The following is an 18,067-nucleotide window of genomic DNA, read 5'->3' as shown; positions in this document are numbered from 1 at the left end:
TCTTCTTGGTGATGGGCTTGTCCTCATCAATAGGGATGTCTCCCTCTATGTCAACTCCAACTGAATAACAGAGGTGACAAATGAGATGAGGAAAGGCTAACCTTGCCAAGGTAGAGGACTTGTCCGCCACCTTATAAAGCTCTTGAGCTATAACCTCATGAACTTCTATTTCTTCTCCAATCATGATGCTATGAATCATGATAGCCCGGTTTATGGTAACTTCGGACCGGTTGCTAGTGGGAATGATTGAGCGTTGGATAAACTCCAACCATCCTCTAGCCACGGGTTTGAGGTCATGCCTTCTCAATTGAACCGGCTTCCCTCTTGAATCTCTCTTCCATTGGGCGCCCTCTTCACATATGACTGTGAGGACTTGGTCCAACCTTTGATCAAAGTTGACCCTTCTAGTGTAAGGATGTTCATCTCCTTGCATCATGGGCAAATTGAATGCTAACCTTACACCTTCCGGACTAAAATCCAAGTATTTCCCCCGAACCATAGTAAGATAATTGTTTGGATCCGGGTTCACACTTTGATCATGGTTCTTGGTGATCCATGCATTGGCATAGAACTCTTGAACCATCAAGATTCCGACTTGTTGAATGGGGTTGGTAAGAACTTCCCAACCTCTTCTTCGGATCTCATGTCGGATCTCCGGATATTCACCCTTTTTGAGTGAAAAAGGGACCTCGGGGATCACCTTCTTCAAGGCCACAACTTCATAGAAGTGGTCTTGATGCACCCTTGAGATGAATCTTTCCATCTCCCATGACTCGGAGGTGGAAGCTTTTGCCTTCCCTTTCCTCTTTCTAGAGGTTTCTCCGGCCTTGGATGCCATAAATGGTTATGGAAAAACAAAAAGCAATGCTTTTACCACACCAAACTTAAAAGGTTTGCTCGTCCTCGAGCAAAAGAAGAAAGAAGAGAGTAGAAGAAGAAGAAATGAGGAAGAAGGGAATGGCTTTTGTTTTCGGCCAAGAAGGGGAAGAAGTGGTGTTTAGGTTGTGTGAAAATGAAGGAGTGAAGGAGGGTTTATATAGGGGTGGGGAAAGGATGAGGGTTCGGTCATGTGTGGGAGGGTTTGGGTGGGAAAGTGGTTTGAATTTGAATGGTGAGGTAGGTGGGGTTTTATGAAGGATGGATGTGAGTGGTGAAGAGAAAGATGGGATTTGATAGGTGAAGGGTTTTTGGGGAAGAGGTATTGAGGTGATTGGTGGATGGGGAAAAAGAGAGAGAGAGAGTGGTAGGGTAGGTGGGGATCCTGTGGGGTCCACAGATCCTGAGGTGTCAAGGAAAAGTCATCCCTGCACCAAATGGCAAGCAAAATTGCGTTTTTAGCCATTTCTGGCGTTAAACGCCGGGCTGGTGCCCATTTCTGGCGTTTAACGCCAGCTTCTTGCCCTTTTCTGGCGTTTAACGCCAGTCTGGTGCCCCTTTCTGGCGTTAAACGCCCAGAATGGTGCCAGACTGGGCGTTAAACGCCCAACAGCTAGCCTCACTGGCGTTTAAACGCCAGTGGGTTCTTCCTCCAGGGTGTGCTGTTTTTCTTTCTGTTTTTCATTCTGTTTTTGCTTTTTCATTGAGTTTGTGACTTCTCATGATCATCAACCTACAAAAGAAATAAAATAACAAAGGAAAATAGTTAATTATAAAACATTGGGTTGCCTCCCAACAAGCGCTTCTTTAATGTCATTAGCTTGACAGAGGACTCTCATGGAGCCTCAGAAATGCTTAGAGCCATGTTGGAACCTCCCAACACCAAACTTAGAGTTTGAATGTGGGGGGTTCAACACCAAACTTAGAGTTTGGTTGTGGCCTCCCAACACCAAACTTAGAGTTTGACTGTGGGGGCTCTGTTTGGCTCTGTTTTGAGAGAAGCTCTTCATGCTTCCTCTCCATGATGATAGAGGGATATCCTTGAGCCTTAAACACCAAGGATTCTTCATTCACTTGAATGATCAACTCTCCTCTATCAACATCAATCACAGCCCTTGCTGTGGCTAGGAAGGGTCTGCCAAGGATGATGGATTCATCCATGCACTTCCCAGTCTCTAGGACTATGAAATCAGTAGGGATGTAATGGTCTTCAACTTTAACCAGAACATCCTCTACAAATCCATAGGCTTGTTTTCTTGAATTGTCTGCCATCTCTAGTGAGATTTTTGCAGCTTGCACCTCAGAGATCCCTAACTTCTCCATTACAGAGAGAGGCATGAGGTTTACACTTGACCCTAAGTCACACAAGGCCCTCTTGAAGGTCACGGTGCCTATGGTACAAGGTATTGAAAACTTCCCAGGATCCTGTCTCTTTTGAGGCAGTTTCTGCCTAGACAAGTCATCCAGTTCTTTGGTGAGCAAAGGGGGTTCATCCTTCCAAGTCTCATTTCCAAATAACTTGTCATTTAGCTTCATGATTGCTCCAAGGTATTTAGCAACTTGCTCTTCAGTGACATACTCATCCTCTTCAGAGGAAGAATACTCATCAGAGCTCATGAATGGCAGAAGTAAGTCCAATGGAATCTCTATGGTCTCATTTTGAGCCTCAGATTCCCATGGTTCCTCATTTGGAAACTCATTGGAGGCCAGTGGACGTCCATTGAGGTCTTCCTCAGTGGCGTTCAGTGCCTCTCCTTCCTCCCAAAATTCGGCCATGTTGATGGCCTTGCACTCTCCTTTTGGATTTTCTTCTGTGTTGCTTGGAAGAGTACTAGGGGGAGTTAAGTAATTCTCTTGCTCAGCTGACCCACTTGTGCCTCCAAATTTCTAATGGAGGACCTTGTTTCAGTCATGAAACTTTGAGTGGTTTTGATTAGAACAGAGACCATGGTTGTTAAGTCAGAGTTATTCTGCTTAGAACTCTCTGTCTGTTGCTGAGAAGATGATGGAAAAGGCTTGCTATTGCTAAACCTGTTTCTTCCACCATTATTATTGTTGAAACCTTGTTGAGGTCTCTGTTGATCCTTCCATGAGAAATTTGGATGATTTCTCCATGAAGGGTTATAGGTGTTTCCATAGGGTTCTCCCATGTAATTCACCTCTTCCATTGAAGGGTTCTCAGGATCATAAGCTTCTTCCTCAGATGAAGCTTCCTTAGTACTGCTTGGTGCATTTTGCATTCCAGACAGACTTTGAGAAATCATATTGACTTGTTGGGTCAATATTTTGTTCTGAGCCAATATGGCATTCAGAGTGTCAATCTCAAGAATTCCTTTCTTCTGACTAGTCCCATTGTTCACAGGATTTCTTTCAGAAGTGTACATGAACTGGTTATTTGCAACCATTTCAATCAGCTCTTGAGCTTCTGTAGGCGTCTTCTTCAGATGAAGAGATCTTCCAGCAGAGCTATCCAAAGACATCTTGGACAGTTCAGAGAGACCATCATAGAAAATACCTATGATGCTCCATTCAGAAAGCATGTCAGAGGGACACTTTCTGATTAATTGTTTGTATCTTTCCCAAGCTTCATAGAGGGATTCTCCTTCCTTCTGTCTGAAGGTTTGGACTTCCACTCTAAGCTTACTCAATTTTTGAGGTGGAAAGAACTTTGCCAAGAAGGCATTGACTAGCTTTTCCCAAGAGTCCAGGCTTTCTTTAGGTTGTGCGTCCAACCATGTCCTAGCTCTGTCTCTTACAGCAAAGGGGAATAGCATAAGTCTGTAGACCTCAGGGTCAACCCCATTAGTCTTGACAGTGTCACAGATTTGCAAGAACTCAGCTAAAAACTGATGAGGATCTTCCAATGGAAGTCCATGGAACTTGCAATTCTGTTGCATTAGAGAAACTAATTGAGGCTTAAGCTCAAAGTTGTTTGCTCCAATGGCAGGGATAGAGATGCTTCTCCCATAAAAGTCGGGAGTAGGTGCAGTAAAGTCACCCAGCACCTTCCTTGCATTGTTGGCATTGTTGTTGTTTTCGGTTGCCATTTGTTCTTCTTCTTTGAAGAATTCGGTTAGGTCCTCTACAGAGAGTTGTGCTTTGGCTTCTCTTAGCTTTCTCTTCAAGGTCCTTTCGGGTTCAGGATCAGCCTCAACAAGAATGCTTTTGTCTTTGCTCCTGCTCATAAGAAAGAGAAGGGAACAAGAAAATGTGGAATCCTCTATGTCACAGTATAGAGATTCCTTTAGGTGTCAGAGGAGAAGAAAAATGGAAGGCAGAAGTAGAAAATTCGAACTTGTCAAAGAAGATGGAGTTCGAATTTTGCATCAAGGAATAGTGTTAGTCCATAAATAGAAGGATGTGAGAAGAAGGGAAGTAATTTTCGAAAATTAAGTAAAAGATTTTGAAAACATTTTTGAAAAAAAGACTAATTGATTTTCGAAAACCAAGAGTGGAAAAGAAATCAAGTGATTTTTGAAAAAGATTTTGAAATTAGAAATTAAAAAGATTTGATTGAAAACTATTTTGAAAAAGATGTGGTTAAGAAGATATGATTGATTTTAAAAAGATGTGATTGAGAAGATATGATTTGAAAAACATTTTAAAAGATTTGATTTTGAAAATTAATGACTTGGCTATCAAGAAAAGATATGATTCAAACATTAAACCTTTCTCAACAGAAAAGGCAACATACTTGAAATGTTGAATCAAATCATTAATTGATAGCAAGTATTTTTGAAAATAGAAAGAAATCAATTTTGAAAACATATGATTGAAAAGATATGATTTGAAAAAGATTTGATTTTGAAAAACTTTGAAAACCTGAAAAAAAATTGCATTAAAAAACAGAATCTTCCCTCTTGTGCCATCCTGGCGTTAAACGCCCAGAATGGTGCACATTCTGGTGTTTAACGCCCAAAACACTACCTTTTTGGGCGTTAAACGCCCAACCAGGTACCCTGGCTGGCGTTTAAACGCCAGTCTGTCCTTCTTCACTGGGCGTTTTGAATGCCCAGCTTTTTCTGTATAATTCCTCTGCAGTATGTTCTGAATCTTCAATTCTCTGTATTATTGACTTGAAAAGACACAAATTAAAAATATTTTTGGATTTTTAATAGTGAGGAATAATCAAAATGCAACTAAAATCAAATAACAATGCATGCAAGACACCAAACTTAGCAGTTTGTATACTACTGACACTAATGAGAATGCATATCAGACACATAAAAACACTCAAGTCAAGAGAATTCAAAGATTAGAGTAAGAAATCATCAAGAATTATTTGAAGATCCTTAAGACACATGAATGAATGCATGAAATTGACACCAAACTTAAAATGAAACATTAGATTCAAACAAGAAATTTTTGGGTTTTATGATTTTGTAATTTTTTTGTGCTTTTTCGAAAATCTAGTGGGAAAAGAAGATAAAGGTATCAAAATTCTTAATGAGAACTCCAGGAATCATGCAATGTTTAGTCTAAGACTCCGGTCCAGGAATTAGACATGGCTTCACAGCCAGCCAAGCTTTCAAAGAAAGCTTCGGTCCAAAACACTAGACATGGCCAATGGCCAGCCAAGCCTTAGCAGATCACTGCTCCAAAAGCAAGATTGATAGAAATCAACAAGCTCTTGTGATGATAAGTTGAAACCTCGGTCCAATGAAGTTAGACATGGCTTCACAGCCAGCCAGATTTCAACAAATCATCATGAAACTCTAAAATTCATCTTCAAGAATTCCGAAAAAAAAAATACCTAATCTAAGCAACAAGATGAACCATCAGTTGTCCAAACTCAACAATCCCCGGCAACGGCGCCAAAAACTTGGTGCACGAAATTGTGATCAATACTTTTCACAACTCAAATAATCCCCGGTAATGAATCCAAAAACTTGGTGTTCAATACCATGGCATAAACACAACTTCGCACAACTAACCAGCAAGTGTACTGGGTCGTCCAAGTAATAAACCTTACGCGAGTAAGGGTCAATCCCACAGAGATTGTTGGTATGAAGCAAGCTATGGTCACCTTGTAAATCTTAGTCAGGCAAACTCAAATGGGTATGGTGATAAACGAATAAAGCATAAAGATAAAGATAGAGATACTTATGTAATTCATTGGTAGGAACTTCAGATAAGCGTATGAAGATGCCTTCACTTCCGTCTCTCTCTGCTTTCCTACTGTCTTCATCCAATCCTTCTTACTCCTTTCCATGGCAAGCTTATGCAAGGGTTTCACCGTTGTCAGTGGCTACCTCCCATCCTCTCAGTGGAAATGTTCAACGCACCCTGTCACGGCACGTCTATCCATCTGTCGGTTCTCAATCAGGCCGGAATAGAATCCGGTGATTCTTTTGCGTCTGTCACTAACGCCCCGCCCTCAGGAGTTTGAAGCACGTCACAGTCATTCAATCATTGAATCCTACTCAGAATACCACAGACAAGGTTAGACCTTCCGGATTCTCTTGAATGCCGCCATCAGTTCTAGCCTATACCACGAAGACTCTGATCTCACGGAATGGCTGGCTCGGTTGTCAGGCGAGCACTCGGTTGTCAGGCGATCAACCATGCATCGTGTGTCAGGAATCCAAGAGATATTCACCCAATCGAAGGTAGAACGGAGGTGGTTGTCAGTCACACGTTCATAGGTGAGAATGATGATGAGTGTCACGGATCATCACATTCATCAAGTTGAAGAACAAGTGATATCTTAGAACAAGAACAAGCGGAATTGAATAGAAGAACAATAGTAATTGCATTAATACTCGAGGTACAGCAGAGCTCCACACCTTAATCTATGGTGTGTAGAAACTCCACCGTTGAAAATACATAAGAACAAGGTCTAGGCATGGCCGAATGGCCAGCCTCCCAATGATCTAAGATAGCATAAAATAAAGATAGCTACCCCGATATGATCTAAGAACTAGATGTCCAAAGATGAAAATACAATAGTAAAAGGTCCTATATATAGAGAACTAGTAGCCTAGGGTGTACAGAGATGAGTAAATGACATAAAAATCCACTTCCGGGCCCACTTGGTGTGTGCTTGGGCTGAGCAATGAAGTATTTTCGTGTAGAGACTCTTCTTGGAGTTAAACGCCAGCTTTTATGCCAGTTTGGGCGTTTAACTCCCATTTTGGTGCCAGTTCCGGCGTTTAACGCTGGGATTTCTGAGGGTGACTTTGAACGCCGGTTTGGGCCATCAAATCTTGGGCAAAGTATGGACTATCATATATTGCTGGAAAGCCCAGGATGTCTACTTTCTAACGCCGTTGAGAGCGCGCCAATTGGGCTTTTGTAGCTCCAGAAAATCCACTTCGAGTGCAGGGAGGTCAGAATCCAACAGCATCTGCAGTCCTTTTCAGTCTCTGAATCAGATTTTTGCTCAGGTCCCTCAATTTCAGCCAGAAAATACCTGAAATCACAGAAAAACACACAAACTCATAGTAAAGTCCAGAAAAGTGAATTTTAACTAAAAACTAATAAAAATATACTAAAAACTAACTAGATTATACTAAAAACAAACTAAAAACAATGCCAAAAAGCGTACAAATTATCCGCTCATCATAACGTTTCACTAATCAAGATTACTGTCGTATATATCTGCCTGTAAATCCGATGGTAATGCTCGCGTCAATTAATCTATTTTCCCTCCAAATATTACTGTCAGAAATTAAAATCTGACGGTATTTTTTTTACTCGACGAATTTATTGCCAAATCCACCGGTAATTCCGTTGATAAACCCGACGCTAACATCCAACGATAAATCTAACGATATTCAACGTTTTTCTTGTAGTTGATGATGTATTCGAAAATCCCTCCATGTAACGCTCTATTGTTGGGTTATTACAATATGCTGCACTAACTAGACCCAAAATCTCCTTCTCTACTGCATTTTTTTTTCTTTTTTATCATCATCATCATCTTCTTTTTTTTTCTTATTCATATTTTTTTTCTCATTTTTATCTTCTCAAGTTTCTTCTTGTTTTACTCTTTTAACAAGAATAAAAACCAAAAAAATCAAACAAAGAAGAAGAAAAAACACATGATGATACAAAATTACTTAGAAGAGGATGAACTTATATTCATTCAACTAAAAGAAAGAAACAAATAAGGAAAACAAGAAGAAAAAAAATGCAACATTAGAGAAAACACTTTTATGTATTTGTAGCAAATTAGGGTGTAACACGAAGATATTTGGGTGTGTTGTTTAAGAATTTTCGGTGTATGTGTGCTTATAAGTTCTGCATAATTTAAAACTTTTCGTCTTCCTCCTCCTCATCTTCTACTGCTTATTTTTTTTTCATCATCATCACCATCTTCTTCTTCTTCTTTTTTTCTTATTCATCTTTTCCTTTTTGTTTTACCTTCTCAAGTTTCTTCTTGTTTCACTCTCTCACCAACACCTCCTCCTCCTCCTCTTCCTCCTCCTCTTATTCTTCCTTCTTTTTTTATTGGAATTTCTTCTCCTTCTTCCTTTTCCTCTTTCTCGTTCATCATCAGTTATCTCGTTGTTTGAAGATAACACTACAACATTTTAGAGCTGAGACAACATTTAAGAAGTGTTGCCTAAAGGTTGATAAAATGTTGTCTTTGATCTATAACAACGTTTTTGGACTTGAGGCAACGTTTTTGAGGGGCCTTGCAGATGCAACCGTTGCCTTAGGTCGAGACAACACTTTTTTGGTTCAAAAACAACATTTTTTAAGACAACTCTTTAAAAGTATTGCTTATTCTTTAAAATAGACAACACTTGTGAACTGTGTTTTAGGCAACACTTTACACCTGTTTCTTTAGCTGTCATGCTTCAGCTACTAGCAAAAAGCATTGCCTCTTCTTCTGAGTATGCAACACGTTAAAGTGTTTCCTATTGTTTAAAATATGCAACCCGTTAAAAATATTGCCTATTTACTTGAATTTGCAACTTGTTAAAAGTGCTGCCTATCAGTTTGATATGCAACCATTCAAAGGTTGTCTTTTGGCTAAAAATAAAGAATTCTTAAGAAATTTAGGGACTTGAGACAAGGCATAAATAAACAAATAAATAAAACTGCTACAATTGCATAAATTCAGACAGCATAAATTTTTTGCTTAAGTTACAAAGTTCACTTAAGTCCTTGACACATAAAATTACAAGTGTAGCATGCTTGGTAAGGAGTTCAAAAATTCTTTTTTCTTCTTAGTAACTGCTTCCAAAGGCTATTCTAGAAATAACATTGCAAGCCAAATTTTGGATGGAAGGCCATACATCAATGTTGCATTTACCCTCTAAAGACAGTATCTCCTCCCATTTAGTAATCACATCATCGCAACATTGGATTATTGTAGATGTTAGAATCTATATACATAGTTAGTAGCAGAGTCAACAATGCTTAACATACATAAATATAAGAGAATTTATTTGAATAAAAAGCAAATTAAACCAACTTTTAATTTGTCATGATGGAAAGTAGGGTTGATGATCTTTCGATGTGTGTGCCATTGTTGGTCCTCATAGTTTGGAAGTCCAGAGCCCATTAATGTGGCAAGACGCATCAGATTAGGCTTCTCTTTCTTGAAGTAACGGTTATTAGTAAGAACTTTTTTAATATGCTCAAGGTTTGTAATATTCACCTTTAGTGTCTGACCTTCCCAAAAGAATGAATTCTTTCCTATCCATCACGAGTTTTTTATGTTATCAACACCAGAAGCAAAAACATTATACGATTTGAAAATCATATAAATGGGAGCGGATTAAATTTGATGATAGCACATATAAGAAATGAAGGCAAAAGACAACGTATCCACTTATTACCTCAGCTACTACCACAAGTAACCTACACATATATCAATAAAGCTTAGTTTTTATTATTGAGATGCATAAAATCTCTTCACGATAACAGAATTATCTTAAAGCTATACTGTTACATTAGAAAATCAAATCTCTAATGATCTGACACTTGAGAATCACACCCATAGCCTCTCTGTGAATTAAATTCTACCTTTGCTGCTTAGTCTTGTTCATATTGAGACGATAAAGATGCTTTCATGATCCTGATAACACCAAAAACTATCTTTATGCCTAAGATCAGAATTTCAAAACAGTCGCACAATCACAAAATATAAAAGGGAAAATAAAAACCTTGGTGCTGGATGGAAACAAACATTATATTAGTTGTTCTCTCGTGAAATCAATTTTTTCTTCTGTGAAGTTCACATAGTGTCACAAGCGCTTTCTTAACTCATGCTTCATCCTCTTCCTTTTGAAAACAAACAAAGAATAAACACATACACAAACATTCATTCAAATTATTCAATAAGCACAGCCATCTGAGGAAACCACACAGCCAACATAACCAAAAGGTTCAACTCAAATTAAATGAGACCTATAGCATTGAAAACAAGACACTTTCAGAACATGGTTCTTTGCTTTTTTCTTATGCTTCTAGTTCACTTAATACTTGTGAATTATGTGATCAAATGCCAGCTTCTTGATCACGTCCTGTCACCTAAGGTTTGAAGCTCTATGAACAACGGCAGAGTTTTGCCATTATCAACAATCTGTCAAAATTCAAATAAAAAATTACTACAGCATCACATTTTTCACAATCACAACAATTCAATTAGCTCCACATTTATGTTTTGACCACTAACATGAATTCAAGTATACTGAGAGTTGAAGAACTTGGCAAGAAACTCTCTTGAACTTTGTTGAATCTAAAAACCTCTTCCTCTATAAAAAAATAGCTTACTTACATCCTGAAGCATCAAATAAAAAGAATAGCTACCTCTTGGCATTCTATAAAGCCTATGCTGTCCAAATTATAGAGCTTAAATGAAACTGCAAGAGAATTGCAAAGCCTACGCTGTCCAAATTATAGATCTGCATGCAATAAAATTCTAATGTCAAAAGGACATCCAATTTGTAACACCCTACCACACGGAGCTTTATGCTTAAGCCGTAAAACAGAGGTGATGTGGTATTACAACCTCTAAAATAAAAAGTGTAAATATAATAGCAGAAAGAACATAATAAACTAGGAACCTTGAAGAATAGAAGAAATAAAAATCCTGGAATAAAAGCGCAATGTTCAGAAAACAAGTTAACTTGCATACAAAGAAAGCTATAGCTATGAAGCATAAGATAATAAAAGTAGGAATAGAGGGCCAAAGATACAAGTAACAAGCTCCTACCTTAGCCTGCGAAGTCAAGGCTGGCCGGAGAATATATACACATATATATACATATCCAAGACCCAAATTTACATGAACAAAATCCTGTCTCTCCATAAACCTCTAAGAAGATCAAAAGGAACAAGTCATGCGGAGAGAATACACACACACACACACACACACACACACACACACACAAACATATATATATATATATATATATATATATATATATATATATATATATATATATATATATAACTATCCAATCCAAAAAGTAACTCGATAACCACTTCGCTTCAGAAGCTCAGACGCCTAAGGAGGTGCCTCTCGACCTGCATATGAAAAAACAATAACATAGTATAGGGTGAGAACCAGAGGTTCTCAGTATTGTAAAGGTGCCACACATATAAGATATAAGGTCTTGAGAATGCCAGAGGCAATGCTAGAACGCCGACACTCAGATTATAAAGCTTAAAGTATTAAATAAAAGCCATAAAATGTGGTTTTCTAAAAGTAACTAAGCCTATCTTAACTTAATCTTGAACCTCGGTCTTACTGCCTTTCTTCCATACCTCCTCCATCTCCGACAACATATCACAGACAAATAAGCAGATAAAGGTAAGCACAAGAAGGTTATAAGTACTACAGGTAACAAATATACATTTAACATAGAAAATATACTTAGGCACACCCAGTTAATGCACAAACAAGTAATTCAAATAATATGCACATGATGCATACATGTCCTATGGCTGAAGAGTATCATCTGTTGGTTATCAAGCCAACCCGACGAGTTCGGTTTGCTAAACCCTTAGACTGTTCCTCGTCACGCATCCCCAAGAGTCTATGCATAGCTTTTTCTTTTATATCAATATCAATTGCTCAATAGGGGTACCATTCCTGGGAATTTATACGTGCCCGGTCACCCTTACGGCGTAGGGTCAACAGAGTATCGAGTTTCGACCTGGTACACGTAGTGGCAAGCCACGGTACTTTACCCAGAGAATCTCGTATCTCAGATCATTTGATTATTTAAGCCAAGTATCATACATAATCATTCATAGCTTTTCATATTCAACTAATCACTTTTTCAGCTTTACTTCACCTCCAAGTTATCCCCACTTCCTAACTTCATCTAATTATTAGGTTTAATACTATTATTTATGACTAAAGGAATGAAAATAGAGGTTTAGAAGTTTGAAATAGGGTTTAAAACTCAGAAAATCATGATTGTTGGAATAGGAGCCACGTATACGCGTGGGAGTGTAAAAAGGCAGCTCTCGCGCGCATCCCCTTACCATGCGTACGCGTAGGTGAGTACCTCATGTGTCACGCGTACGCGTGGGACATGCTTACGTGTTGACATGCATGCTGACCCATTACGGGTATGCATAGGACCACTCGCATACGCATATAACGAGGTCAGTCAAAATTTCACGCTACGCATACGTGTGGATGTATGTTTTTCCAAAAATCTGATCAAATAGAAAGCTACATAATTTACATATTCTAAACCCAAACTTCTGACGTGCATAACTTAATCGTTTTAAATCATTTTTCTTCCATTCTTCTAACGGCATAAATTTCACGAACTCAATTTTTTATCAAAACAAATTGAGGGTCCGGAAATCAAATTATAGCTCGCCGAAGTTTGGCCCAAAACCAAATTTTGCAAAACTTCCCAAACCTCATTTTCATTCAAAAGTTACATTCTATTCATCATCAAACCTGCCAATATCAACACAATATGCCCTTCTTCATCATCACAACAACCACCACAATAATCATACCTCAAATCATCAACAATACACATACATTACCCAAATCCATCAACCAAAACCATAGCTTACAAATTCTAGGCTTATAAACTTATATCCTCAAGTCATTAATCAACAATTCACTAATTTACCAACTAAGCAACAAGCACCAAACCAAACATATTTATTAACAAGATACTAAACAATATATATACACATACATTTCAACCTATCCTATGGTGATTTTAGCCTAAGTTTTCACAAAATATTATATATTAAATGCAAGAAACATAAATTATACCTTAGCTAGTTTCCTCATAGTGATCGAGGTGGCTTACTAAAACAAACACATCCCCAAAAACTTTAGTAAAACACTAGTGTTCAGCTTCCTCCAAGTTTTAATATCCACAATTTCAAACTCCAATTATTTATTCACAACCTAATACATATCCATAACACATATACACCCAATTTAATACCCAAAGCACAAAATCAGAATATTTAGATAAAGTTATAGTATCCTCACCTTACCCAAACTTCGTATAAATAAGAGTGAACATTTTTCTCAAACTAATTGGATCCTAAAACATCAAAAAATAAAGAAATTCAACACCACTACATATTTTTTGAAAAATGGGGGAAGAAGAGGCTGAGAGTGAATAAGCAAATTACCTATAAAATTATTCCAGTAGAAACGTAGAGCTCGACCCGGTGGTCGCGTGGCTGCAAACGGTGTGGCGATCGGAGCTTGGACGGAAGAGGTATGATGAGCGGATAATTTATACGCTTTTTGGCATTGTTTTTAGGTAGTTTTTAGTAAGTTCAAGCTACTTTTAGGGATGTTTTTATTAGTTTTTATGTTAAATTCACATTTCTGGACTTTACTATGAGTTTGTGTGTTTTTCTGTGATTTCAGGTAAATTCTGGCTGAAATTGAGGGACTTGAGCAAAACTCTGAAAAGGCTGACAAAAGGACTGCTGATGCTGTTGGAATCTGATCTCCCTGCACTCGAAATGAATTTTCTGGAGCTACAGAACTCCAAATGGCGCGCTCACAACGGCGTTGGAAAGTAGACATCCAGAGCTTTCCAGCAATATATAATAGTCTATACTTTATTCGGAAATTGACGATGTAACTTGGCGTTGAACGCCAAGTACATGCTGCTGTCTGGAGTTAAACGCCAGAAAAACGTCATGATCCGGAGTTGAACGCCCAAAACACGTCATAACTTGGAGTTCAACTCCAAGAAAAGCCTCAGCTCGTGGATAGATCAAGCTCAGCCCAAGCATACACCAAGTGGGCCCCGGAAGTGAATTTATGCATCAATTACTTACTCATGTAAACCCTAGTAGCTAGTCTAGTATAAATAGGATAAGTTACTATTGTATTAGACATCTTTTGACAGTTTAATCTCTTGACTGTTTAGCCTTTGATTATTCGGTCTCTTGATCACTCAAGGGGCTGGCCATTCGGCCATGCCTGAACCTTTTACTTATGTATTTCTAACAGTGGAGTTTCTGCACACCATAGATTAAGGGTATGGAGCTCTGCTGTACCTCAAGTTTCAATACAATCACTATTACTTTTTATTCAATTCTCTTTTATTCTTATTCCAAGATATACGTTGCACAACACTTTGATGAATGTGATGATCCGTGACACTCATCACCATTCTCACCTATGAACGCGCGTGATTGACAACCACTTCCGTTCTACCTTAGGCCGGGCGCATATCTCTTAGATTCCCCAACAGAATCTTCGTGGTATAAGCTAGATAGATGGCGGCATTCATGAGGATCCGGAAAGTCTAACCTTGTCTGTGGTATTCCGAGTAGGATCCTGGGAATCCGGAAAGTCTCACCTTGTCTGTGGTATTCCGAGTAGGATTCCGGTATTGAATGACTGTGACGAGCTTCAAACTCCTGAAGGCTGGGCGTTAGTGACAGACGCAAAAGAATCAATGGATTCTATTCCAACCTGATTGAGAACCGACAGATGATTAGCCGTGCTGTGACAGAGCATAGGAACGTTTTCACTGAGAGGATGGGATGTAGCCATCAACCAAGGGTGATGCCTCCAGACGATTAGCCGTGCAGTGACAGCGCATAGGACCATTTTCCCGAGAGGATTGAAAGTAGCCACCGATGATGGTGAAGCCCTACATACAGCTTGCCATGGAAAGGAATAAGAAGAATTGAAGGAAGAGTGAGTAGTGAAGCAGAGTTTCAAGAGGAACACAGCATCTCCATACACCTATCTGAAATTCCCACTATTAATTTACATAAGTATTTCTATCCCTTTTATTTTCTTTTTATTATTAATTTCCGAAAACCCATAAACCAATTTAAGCTGCCTAATTGAGATTTACAAGGTGACCATAGCTTGCTTCATACCAACAATCTCTGTGGGATCGACCCTTACTCGCGTAAGGTTTATTACTTGGACGACCCAGTACACTTGCTGGTTAGTTGAACGGAGTTGTGAATTCAACTGGTGCCATAATAATGATTTCATACAAGTACAAAAGAATATAGATCACAATTTCGTCCACCAAGTTTTTGGCGCCGTTGCCGGGGATTGTTCGAGTATGGACAACTGACGGCATCTTGTTGCTCAGATTAGGTAATTTTCTTTTCAAAAATCTTTTTCAAAATTTTTCTTTTATTTTTCATTTTTCCAAAAATATTTTCGAAAACAAAAATTAATAAAAATTCAAAAAAAAATAGAAAATCATAAAAATAAAAAATATTTTGTGTTCTTGTTTGAGTCTTGAGTCAATTTTTAAGTTTGGTGTCAATTGCATGCTTTTAAAAATTTTTCTTGCATTTTTCAAAAATCCCATGCATTCATAGTGTTCTTCATGATCTTCAAGTTGTTCTTGATAAGTCCTCTTGTTTGATCTTGATGTTTTCTTGTTTTGTGTTGGTTGTTGTTTTTCATATGCATTTTTTGTTTGTTAGAGTCCATGCATTAAAGATTTCTAAGTTTGGTGTCTTGCATGTTTTCTTTGCATCAAAAATTTTTCAAAATTATGTTCTTGATGTTCATCATGATCTTCAAAGTGTTATTGGTGTTCATCTTAACATTCATAGTGTTCTTGCATGCATTATGTGTTTGATCCAAAATTTTCATATTTTGGGTCATTTTTATGTTTTTCTCTCTAATTTTATGTTTTTCTCTCTCATCATAAAAAAATTCAAAAATAAAAAATATATCTTTTCCTTATTTTCCTCCAAATTTTTGAAATTTTGGGTTGACTTGGTCAAAAAATTTTTAAAATTAGTTGTTTCTTACAAGTCAAGTCAAAATTTTAATTTTAAAAATCTTATCTTTTCACAATCTTTTTCAAAAATCATATCTTTTCCATTTTTTTCTTATTTTCGAAATTTTTTAAAAAAAATTATTTTTTTTCAAAAATCTTTTTCTTATCTTTTATATCTAATTTTCGAAAATTAGCTAACAATTAATGTGATTGGTTCAAAAATTTGAAGTTTGTTACTTTCTTGTTAAGAAAGGTTTAATCTTTAAGTTCTAGAATCTTATCTTGTAGTTTCTTGTTAGTTAAGTCATTTTAAAAAAAAAATTATTAAATCTTTTTCAAAATATCTTTTTCTTAAAAATCTTATCTTTTTATCTTATCTTTTTCAAAATTTTATCTTTTTCAAAATTTGATTTCAAAATATCTTATCCAACTTCTTATCTTCTTATCTTTTCAAATTTGATTTCAAATCTTTTTCAATCAACTAACTAACTTTTTGTTTGTTTCTTATCTTTTTCAAAACCACCTAACTACTTTTCCCTCTCTAATTTTCGAAAATATCTCATCTCTTTTTCAAAAATTCTTTTTGTTTTAAATTTTAATTTTAATCTCACCTTATCTTTGATTTTCGAAAATTACTAACCTCTTTTTCAAAAATTATTTTCGAAATTTTCCTTCTCTTTTCTTATTCTATTTAATTAATTAATTACTAACACTTCTCTTCACCTCTCTTCATCTAAAAATCCAAACTTATTATATCCCTTATGTTTGGATTCTTCTACCCCTTTCTTCTTCTACTAACATAAGGGAATCTCTATACTGTGACATAGAGGATTCCTCTTTCTTTTCTTGTTTTCTTCTCTTTCATATGAGCAGGAACAGGGAAAAAGGCACTCTTGTTGAAATTGATCCAGAACCTGAAAGGACTCTGAAGAGAAAATTAAGAGAAGCTAAATTAAATTATTCTAAAGGTAACCTTTCAGAAATTTTCGAACAAGAGAAGGAGATGGCAGCCGAAAATAATAATAATAATAATGCAAGGAGAATGCTTGGTGACTTCACAAAGCCAACATCCAAGTTTGATGGAAGAAGCATCTCCATTCCTGCCATTGGAGCCAATAACTTTGAGCTGAAACCTCAGCTAGTTGCATTAATGCAACAAAACTGCAAGTTTTATGGACTTCCATCTGAAGATCCTTATCAGTTTTTAACTGAGTTCTTGCAGATCTGTGAGACTGTAAAGACGAATGGAGTTGATCCTGAAGTCTACAGACTCATGCTTTTCCCTTTTGCTGTAAGAGACAGAGCTAGAATATGGTTGGATTCACAACCTAAGGATAGCCTGGACTCCTGGGATAAGCTGGTCACTGCCTTCTTAGATAAATTCTTTCCTCCTCAAAAGCTGAGCAAGCTGAGAGTGGATGTTCAAACCTTCAAACAAAAAGATGGTGAATCCCTCTATGAAGCATGGGAAAGATACAAGCAGCTGACCAAAAGATGTCCATCTGACATGTTTTCAGAATGGACCATATTAGATATATTCTACTATGGTCTCTCTGAATTTTCGAAAATGTCACTGGACCATTCTGCAGGTGGATCCATTCACCTAAAGAAAACGCCTGAAGAGGCTCAAGAACTCATTGACATGGTTGCAAACAACCAATTTATGTACACCTCTGAGAGGAATTCCGTGAGTAATAGGATACCTCAGAAGAAAGGAGTTCTTGAAATTGATGCTCTGAATGCCATATTGGCTCAGAACAAAGTGTTGACTCAGCAGGTCAACATGATCTCTCAAAGTCTGAATGGATGGCAACATGCATCCAACAGTACTAGAGAGGCAGCTTCTGAAGAAGCTTATGATCCTGAGAACCCTGCCATGGCGGAGGTTAATTACATGGGTGAACCTTATGGAAACACCTATAACTCATCATGGAGAAATTATCCAAATTTCTCATGGAAGGATCAACAAAAGCCTCAACAAGGCTTTAACAATGGTGGACGCAATAGGCTGAGCAATA

At 37.5% G+C, this 18,067-nt stretch overlaps 1 non-coding gene across 1 annotated transcript; it reads right to left on the bottom strand.

The window, feature by feature from the left end:
- Positions 1 to 17,454: 17,454 nt before the first annotated feature.
- On the bottom strand, positions 17,455 to 17,558 carry LOC112704603 (small nucleolar RNA R71). Its single transcript, XR_003155221.1, has one exon. It is a non-coding gene; the product is annotated as a small nucleolar RNA R71 (small nucleolar RNA).
- Between the last annotated feature and the right edge of the window lie 509 nt (positions 17,559 to 18,067).

The sequence above is a fragment of the Arachis hypogaea genome, chromosome 7 (assembly GCF_003086295.3).
Source record: "Arachis hypogaea cultivar Tifrunner chromosome 7, arahy.Tifrunner.gnm2.J5K5, whole genome shotgun sequence".
Classification (NCBI taxonomy): Eukaryota; Viridiplantae; Streptophyta; class Magnoliopsida; order Fabales; family Fabaceae; genus Arachis; species Arachis hypogaea.
Note: the sequence above shows the minus strand (reverse complement) of the source record. Positions and strands in the feature narration are given on the sequence as shown.